The following is a 9,540-nucleotide window of genomic DNA, read 5'->3' as shown; positions in this document are numbered from 1 at the left end:
AGGAGAGAGATCTTGAGGTGGTGGTGGACAGGTCGATGAAAGTGTCGACCCAATGTGCAGCGGCAGTGAAGAAGGCCAATTCTATGCTTGGGATCATTAGGAAGGGTATTGAGAACAAAACGGCTAGTATTATAATGCCGTTGTACAAATCTATGGTAAGGCCACACCTGGAGTATTGTGTCCAGTTCTGGTCACCGCATCTCAAAAAAGACATAGTGGAAATGGAAAAGGTGCAAAAGAGAGCGACTAAGATGATTTCGGGGCTGGGGCACCTTCCTTATGAGGAAAGGCTACGGCGTTTGGGCCTCTTCAGCCTAGAAAAGAGACGCTTGAGGGGGGACATGATTGAGACATACAAAATTATGCAGGGAATGGACAGAGTGGATAGGGAGATGCTCTTTACACTCTCACATAATACCAGAACCAGGGGACATCCACTAAAATTGAGTGTTGGGCGGGTTAGGACAGACAAAAGAAAATATTTCTTTACTCAGCGTGTGGTCGGTCTGTGGAACTCCTTGCCACAGGATGTGGTGCTGGCGTCTACCCTAGACACCTTTAAAAGGGGATTGGACAAGTTTCTGGAGGAAAAATCCATTATGGGGTACAAGCCATGATGTGTATGCGCAACCTCCTGATTTTAGAAATGGGTTAAGTCAGAATGCCAGATGTAGGGGAGGGCACCAGGATGAGGTCTCTTGTTATCTGGTGTGCTCCCTGGGGCATTTGGTGGGCCGCTGTGAGATACAGGAAGCTGGACTAGATGGGCCTATGGCCTGATCCAGTGGGGCTGTTCTTATGTTCTTATGTTCTTAAGCTTTTTAAAAACTACTGACAGATTTTAAAAGGTTTAAATGGGGAGAGAGTGTTATGAACTCTGTGCATCAACCTGCCCACCCTGTAGCTGCTTATTTGTCTTTGGCAGGCTCTCCAGAGCCTTTTGTTAAGGTGTCTGCTTCTGCTATATACAAATTACAATTCTCATTAGACTTCGTTTGTCTGCTTTGCCTGTTGGCAAGACACGTGTGCCTGGATTTTGCTGCATTTGGATCTGTTGGAGCAACAGCAATGGATTGCAGCTGCCTGTCTTGGACTCTGGCCTGGTTGCCAAAGCAAACCTTGAGGGGGAATGACAGAAGGCTAGGGATATTTATGAGGTCTTCACAGTGTGTAAAACTGAGGCCTCAGCATTGCTGGCTGATTTATTTTTGCCTTTTTGTCAAAGGTTGCTCCCAGAAGCCCTGGGGCTCCTTGAGACCCTTTCAGAGACACCATAAGTGGCAGCCACCTGCCCCCTTCCTGATTTGTACATCCAGCCCTCCTTCCTCATTCCCCTCCTGCTCCGGCTCTTCGCACTGGTCTTGGTGCGAATATTATACACGGCTAATATTATACACGGCTAATATTATAATGCCGTTGTACAAATCTATGGTAAGGCCACACCTGGAGTATTGTGTCCAGTTCTGGTCGCCGCATCTCAAAAAAGACGTAGTGGAAATGGAAAAGGTGCAAAAGAGAGCGACTAAGATGATTACGGGGCTGGGGCACCTTCCTTATGAGGAAAGGCTACGGCGTTTGGGCCTCTTCAGCCTAGAAAAGAGACGCCTGAGGGGGGACATGATTGAGACATACAAAATTATGCAGGGGATGGACAGAGTGGATAGGGAGATGCTCTTTACACTCTCACATAACACCAGAACCAGGGGACATCCACTAAAATTGAGTGTTGGGCGGGTTAGGACAGACAAAAGAAAATATTTCTTTACTCAGTGTGTGGTCGGTCTGTGGAACTCCTTGCCACAGGATGTGGTGCTGGCGTCTAGCCTAGACGCCTTTAAAAGGGGATTGGACAAGTTTCTGGAGGAAAAATCCATTATGGGGTACAAGCCATGATGTGTATGTGCAACCTCCTGATTTTAGAAATGGGTTATGTCAGAATGCCAGATGCAAGGGAGGGCACCAGGATGAGGTCTCTTGTTATCTGGGGTGCTCCCTGGGGCATTTGGTGGGCTGCTGTGAGATACAGGAAGCTGGACTAGATGGGCCTATGGCCTGATCCAGTGGGGCTGTTCTTATGTTCTTATGGTGCTGCACTACTTCATGCATGTGCCAGCATCCAGCAGATGCACCAGCAGGGCTACTCAAGACTCCATTTCTTTAGGAGTGTAAAGGGCTTGAAACAATTGAGAACAGCTGCCCTAGCATAACTGAACATACTTTATGCTGCTGATTGTATTCAGCAACCATGAACCAGGAATGTGGGCAGTTGCCATGAGTATGTATGCTTAGGACAGTCTACTAGTCTCTATCTCAATACATAGAGAACATACAGAAGGCCTGCTTCGTCTTATAGGCTACAGCTGACCTGGGTCAGGTAGGGCCTACTTGGTCAGAACTGGGATTTAGGGGCAGTGCAGCAGACTCCCTGCCAACTTGACCAGTTAGGTCCTACTTGGTGTTCCTACTGCTATATATGTAACGCGAGACCTGCCATGATTAAAAGCAGGTTGTGGCAGGATCCCCCACAGAGATGTGTAACTTCTCCTTTTTGGCCTATAGGAAAGGCTGGAAGGCACACCTCTGCTATCTGGCTTTGTCTTGATGTCTTAGTCTGTTGGATCTTTTCCAGCTATATTCTTATTGTGTGTTTTTATTGCAATTGGATTTAATTGCAGGAGCCATCTTGTGGTTTGGAAAGGCAATTTTAAAATATTTTTTAAATAGATATAAGGAGGTGGTGACGTCCTTGTATCCAGACAACATACTGGTTGATGTGATCCAATCCTGCATCTCAGAGACTACATCAGGAGTCTCCAAACTTTTCAGCCAGAGGGCCACATCAAATATCCAGCACAGTGTCAAGGACCAGAAAAATAAATAAATTTTAAATATAAAATTTAAATAAATACATTAGAGATGGATCTTAGATGAATGAATGAGCTCTAAATTCCAGGATTTGTCCAAGCACCAACACACATCACAGAAATAAAGCACACGCTCAGATTGACTCCCATTCCCCCATCCCGAAAGCAGCTTACTTACATGTACAAGAATAAATAATTCAGAACCAGCACATCACAGGAAACACTCAGAGCATGTTATGAGGCCATGGTGCCCTCTCGAGCCTCAGAAAATCTAAGGCCTTCAGAGGGCCCAAAAATGTCACCTGTTTTTGAGGGGAAACTAGGAAGTGATGTTTTTAGGCCTTTAGAAGGCATCCTGAGGCATGGCCTCCCCAGTTCTCGGGGTTCTCGAACTTTTCCAGCTCACACCTCCCCTGATCCTTGTTCCCATTCGCCACAGCTCCCCATTACAACATCTCACCTCAGTTACCCCCAAAATGGGGATGAAAGTGTTATAATTATACACTAGAAACAAATAGAACAGCTGCCAGCACTCTGAGGCTGCAATCCTAACCACACTTACCTGAGAGTAAGCCCCATTGAACAAACTAGGACTTGCTTCTGAGTAGACCTGGTTAGGATGTGCCCTGAGTTTGTTAGCAGCACACCTGGAGGGTCTGGGAAAGAGAGGGGGGAAGTGTTGAATTTTCTGGGAGAGGGGAAGACTTCACACACCCACCACACGATGCCCCACCCACCTCATTCTCAGCCACAGAAAAGCTGAGCAGCTGTGCCCACCTCTCTCCCCAGATGCTTCAGGACACCCCTGTTGGCTAGCCACGCCTCCCTAGGGAGGCAGGACACACAGATTGAATACCTCAGCCTTAGATGCAAAGGAGGGCACTAGGATGCAGGTCCCTTGCTGTCTTGTGTGCTCCCTGGGGCATTTGGTGGGCCACTGTGAGATACAGGAAGCTGGACTAGATGGGCCTATGGCCTGATCCAGCAGGGCTGTTCTTAATACCCTTCAGATGTGAGCAGAGTACAACTCTGAGTCATATTTGGTCAAGTGGGCCAGAGGCTTGCAGGGGACCAGACAGAGGCTTGCCATGTACTGCAACTGGTCCCCAGGCTGGGGTTTGGGGATCGCTACGCTAGATCAGGGGTGTCCAAAGTTTTTGGCAGGAGGGCCACATCATCTCTCTGACATTGTGTCAGGGCTGGGGGAAAAAAAAGGATCAATTTACACTTAAAATTTGAATAAATTTACATAGGTTTACATAAATGAATATATTAAAGATGAACTTATATGAATGAATGAAGGTCTTGCAATAGCTCAAGGCCTATAAAAGGCCTTGCACAAAGCAAGGCTGGCTTTTCCTTTGCTTCCACTACTGCATCACAGACGTGAAACAGCAAGCAGTAGTGGGAGCCCTCATCCCACAGCTCACGTGAGAGGTCAAACAGTCGCCCTCACACTGAAAGCAGCTGCGTTGGGCTAGTGTGGGCTCCAGCAAGTCTCTGGAGGGCCAGAGGCTCATTGGAGACTGGGGGCTCCCTGAGGGCCACATTGGGAGTCCTCAAGGGCCGTAAGTGGCGCCAGGGCCAGGGTTTGGGCACCCTGCGCTAGATCGACAGTGAACAGTAGCTCTTCATTGTATGGTACTATTCATTCAGCTTCCTGAACAATTGTTGGTCACTAGCTTTTTCATTTATATATCAGTGTTCTAGTCTATATATAGCAAGTACTTTCCAACTCAGGGTTAACCACATCCCCTCTCTCAGCCCCAGTGTGTAAATACAACCCTGGTGGATTTTGCAGGGCATGTAAACCTTTTTAGAAAGGCTGTACCTTGGATGGATGGCAGCTTGTCCTCGGGTCTTTCTGTGGAGTAGTCCTTCACTCAGATCAAAGAAGGAGTGGCAGCTGGGGGTGGGAGAGAAATTCCATGCCACTCCATGTGTGCAGCTGCTAGCAGAAGGTGGTTCCACCAGCTCCTCCTGAAACTTATCCAAGTTTTGAGGCTATTTTTTCCATTAGGAGCGGCCCATTCATGCTGCTGTTGGAGTGTCGCTGCCTCTTCTATGCAGTAGAGTATAAACAGCAAAACATGAAGAGACAGTTGCACGTCTTTCAGTCCTACATGGTCTGTCCACATCCTGAACCATCAGAAAACTGTAAATAAGCAGGCACATAGAAGTTGCTTGAGATTACAGTACATCTGTGTACTGGCCATTCCAATAAGAAAGTTGCTCATTTACAGCAACTGTTAGCTAATCAGCATGGCTGGCATCTGCCCAGAGACTTTGTGGTGAAATGCTCAAGAACTTCACAGGATACAGCATTGACTGGAATTCTGCAATTCCAGCCATCTGTGCCTGGCTCCCACTCACTTTCCAAGAAATGCTGTGAGGCGGATTCAAAGAGCTGAGCCCTTTTCTGCTGACTCAGAACCACAAGCCCTGTTGGCTTCACCAAAATATACAAGACAAGTCAGCTCTTGGTTGTTGCCCATCCAACAATTTCAGGGCTGCAGATAGGATCTCAAACTGGCTGCAGCTGGGAGAGGTGGTGAGCAACTGAAAGCTGTAGCTGGAATCCCAGCCAGGTGCCATTTGCTGATTGCAAGTCCTGCTATTTTGAATCTGGTTTCTCCCCCTTTTACAATTCATACTCTAGGTGTTTTCCTCTCTTTTTGCTACCTTTCTGCCAGCAATGGGGGTGGCACTGCACACTCACTGTTTGCTTTGGCAGCTTCCCTCTTTGTTTTGCCAGAACCAGTTTGGATGGCTTGACAAGGAAGTCAGCTGGATGGAAAGCTTTCTGCATACCCTCTGGCCATATAGCAAAGGAAGAGGCGGTATTGTGCACTGGAATGGAGCTGGCAGGGCCAGAGGTAAAGCAAACACAGCACTGGGGAGGTGAATGTAGATGATTTACAGCCCATCACTTTGTTTTCCATCTCTTCATATCCATCAGCAAAGCTGTTTCCCAAATATGATGAAGGTTGCTTGGCAGCTCGTGGCCTGGCAGCTCTGACCTGCTGCTCCCTTGCCCCTTCTTATCCTCCTATTCATCTGCCCTTTGTTCTTGCGCTCCTGCTGCTCCCATTGCAGGGGGAAGGTAATATCCGGCCCCTCTCACTTGCTGTATGTTTAGTAAATTCCTGCCTGTACTCTTCCTTCTCAAATGGAACACCTTACGCTTACACTCCTAGCAAGTCCTTCCTGGAGCCACTACAGATGTCAGTCAAACAGTCATGATGCTCTTAGGAAGCAGGGAAAAGCTAAGGGCCCCAAACCCAGAGCAATACACACATTTTGTGTTCAGAAAACAGTATGTAAAAAGAGGAGGATGATAGTACATGTTATATTCAAGTGAAGTTGCAGAGTTTTCTTCACTTATGGTACATGTTATCAGTAACTTCATCATTTTTCATATATTATACCAAGTGTCAACCATTTGAGTGAACTATCAGTCTTGCAATTTCTCCTATCCTTCCAGCAGATTTGTCACTTTTTAATTTTTTTAAGTAGCATGTACAGGGATCTGTTTATACAGTGGCAGAACTGTTTCATGGAGCGGGAACATGTCCTGGTAGCCAAACTGTGCACTGTCTCTTTGTTTCAAAGCATTCAATCCAAGAGGGGAAAAGAGTTTGAACTGAATCTAAAGGGAGTGCTTCCAAATTAGCCTAAGGGCACTGGGAAAGTACATCCACCTTCACCCGGAAACTATGAAAGTTGCTTAATTTCCATAACCACCTAATGTTCTTTCCCTTGCCATGGGAATTTGAAATGTTGCTCCAAAGACTGTGACGCTGGGAGTAATATCACAGAAGTGCTGTACCAGTTAAGGTTTCATACTGAATCCAGTGTGGGAAGACATAGCTGCATACCAAAAAAAAAAAAAAAAAAAGTTGCATGGCTTGTATGTTTAATCATGGTTGAAAACATTCTGCTCTGAGTATCTGCCCTAACTCCATATTTCTGCCAAACATGACATTTAAAGAGACAATAGCCCTAATAGCACAATCTTATGTGTATCTATTCAGAAGTAAGTCCTATTGAGTTCAATGGGTCTTACTTCCAAGAAAGTGTGTCTAGGATTGCAGTTTTCATTATCTTTATGAACCAACAGCCAGGTTGGTGACCCCCTGTGGATTAGGCCTGCAGTGGTGGGTAGGGGGAGCGTTAAGGGGCTTCAGCTCTAACCTTACATCTCTTCCACAATCAGCCAGTGGCCAAACTGGCTATTTATCCTAGAAAAAAAAAATCCTTTGGTGACTATGCTGTGTGGATCAGCACAGGTTTAAATACACTGAGATGGCAGATCTGTGTCTTAATAACAAGAACAAAAAAAAAAAATCTAGGCTCGCTTCCAAGACAAGATGGAAAACAACCCTCTCTACTTGATGCTTCTGTTGTCTTTAGGACAAGAGGTAGCTTGTTTCTCAAGCTTCAGAAACAACTGTTGACAAAGGGAAATTTGCTTTGTAGAAAAGGGAACTTCTACATAGATAAAGCACAGAATACTCTCTATCAGAGCGACTATTTGTGCATGTGTTGCTTAAACAATCCAGCTCTCATGTCAGGTTCCAAGCAGTTGTGGGAAGCACTTTTAAGGATAAGATGAAGATCTCTTTCGGGAAGTATCCTCAGCTGCCAAGCTAACATTTTAGTGCTGTCATAGTTTGCTTCCTAAAGGTGAGGTATTCATACCTCACGTGTTTTGAATAGCCTTGATCTACTTAGGAACAGTAACGGACCTGCCCTCAGGGTACAGGTCCGCAACACATCCCCCCCACATCACACCACCCCCCCCCAAGGGGATACATACCCAGATGTAACAGAGCCTCACAACACTTGAAAAGCCTTCTGAGGCTTCTGGCACCATCTTAAAGGGTTCTTCTGGTTTCCCAACAAATCTGGAAGATTGCACTAGAAGTCTCAGAAGGCTTTTCATGCACTTCAGAACTGTTCCAACAGACAGGCGGGGCAGGCCAGTGTGATGAGCAGAGGGGTTGGTTGGTAACCTTCAGTCTCAAAAGACTATGGTATAAGCCTACAGCACCTGGTATTCCCAAGCAGTCTCCCATCCAAGTACTAACCAGGCCTGACCCTGCTTAGCTTCCAAGATCAGATGAGATCGGGCATGTGCAGGGTGGGGTGTGGAAAGCATGGCATCTGGGGCTTTTGTGTGTCGTCGTCCCCCCTGCTTCCCCTCCAGGACCACCACTGCTTCAGAAACAAATGTGTGTAACCCACATTAAGGAGTTAAGACCTGCTTACTTGTGCATCCAGAGCAGTATACTTTTGACCAGTATTCGCCAAACTCACAAACTTCTGTCCTTCAAAAAAGTGGTCCCCATTTGGTCTGGAGCTTACTTCCATCTCTGCGCATTGTTCATTCCCCATAGATCTGGGCACCAGGACACTCTGGACAGTTGTGTCTGTTGCCTGTCGTCCCAGAAGGCTGTGCAATAGAACGTCTTGCCCAGAGCGTCCTGGTGCTCAGATCTACTGGGAATGAACACAGCATGAAAATGGAATGGTAAGCTCTGCTCACAGAGCAGAGGACTTTCCCGAAACCCCCAGGCCAGAGTTTGGTAAGCCCTGGTTTAAATGAAATTTATATCTCAAACTCAATTATCAAAATATTTAAAATAGCTACTTTTACTCTTTTAAAGGCATAAAACAAGAATAGCTAACACAGGGTATGATAGATTAGGGTAGACGGCTCTGACTAAAGCTGTTCTTGGAGATAGTTTTTCCCCAACATGATGTAATATTGGAAATCCCTGGAGATCCTGTTAAAATCTCTGTGACTGTTTCCACTATTTGCCTGGAGATTGATGCCAATTCCTGGAGACTTAGGCCAGTTCTGGAGGCTTGGCAACTCTGAAATAAACATAATACAATGCACACAAAGATAATACTAAGGAACTCATTCAAGGAGCATAGTCAATCACAGAATGTCACCCACAGATGTTGAAAGCCACACTCAGAGCCAGGAATGAGATTCAGTACTGAATTCTTCTCCTATTTTGTACTTGCTCCCACTTGGATTCATTTATGTAGTATTTTTATATAAATCATTTATATAGTATTTTTATATAGTATACTCCATTTAAATAGTATTTTTCATTACTTTGCAAAATGACAAGATTCATCAAAAGTTTGGGATACATTGCCCACACTGGTCCTGTAATTCTCACAGTGGAGACTGGTTTCATTGCCAGACATGTTCTGAATTGGTTCATCCACACTCCAATAAAACAGAAACCCTACTTGTCACCTTTTTAATGTTCATCTGTGCCTTTAACAGGTGCACCAGAGGTTGCTGAGAATCCCAGGCCCTCAAAATGACTCACTGTTAACTATAGAGCTGAGCTCACCACTTTTATATGGTGATGGCAGAGTGACTCTCTTGGGGTCCACCCCCAAGATAGGAGGGGGCCATGGACAGCAGTTTGCCAAGGGTCCCCTGAAACCTGGCGCAAACCTTGAATTGTCACAAAATGCAGACATTAAACAGGTGCAAATTTCTCCTAGGTGGAAGTGCAATGATGGGGGGAAAGTTGCAACTGTTTCATTCCTATCATGCAGCTATCAAAAGGCACAAGACCTTGAAAGGATCAAAAGCAGGCAGCCCAATGACAACACAGCAAGAATATAACATAAAAACAGCCACACT

The 9,540-nt window shown here is 45.8% G+C and overlaps 1 pseudogene; it reads right to left on the bottom strand.

Annotated features, from left to right (window-relative positions):
• Positions 1-7,905: 7,905 nt before the first annotated feature.
• LOC136642556 (5S ribosomal RNA) lies at positions 7,906-8,020 on the bottom strand (annotated as a pseudogene).
• Positions 8,021-9,540: the final 1,520 nt, after the last annotated feature.

Source organism: Tiliqua scincoides, chromosome 2 (genome assembly GCF_035046505.1).
Source record: "Tiliqua scincoides isolate rTilSci1 chromosome 2, rTilSci1.hap2, whole genome shotgun sequence".
NCBI classification, from domain to species: Eukaryota; Metazoa; Chordata; class Lepidosauria; order Squamata; family Scincidae; genus Tiliqua; species Tiliqua scincoides.
The sequence above is the reverse complement of the archived record's forward strand: the minus strand, read 5'-3'. Positions and strand labels throughout refer to the sequence as shown.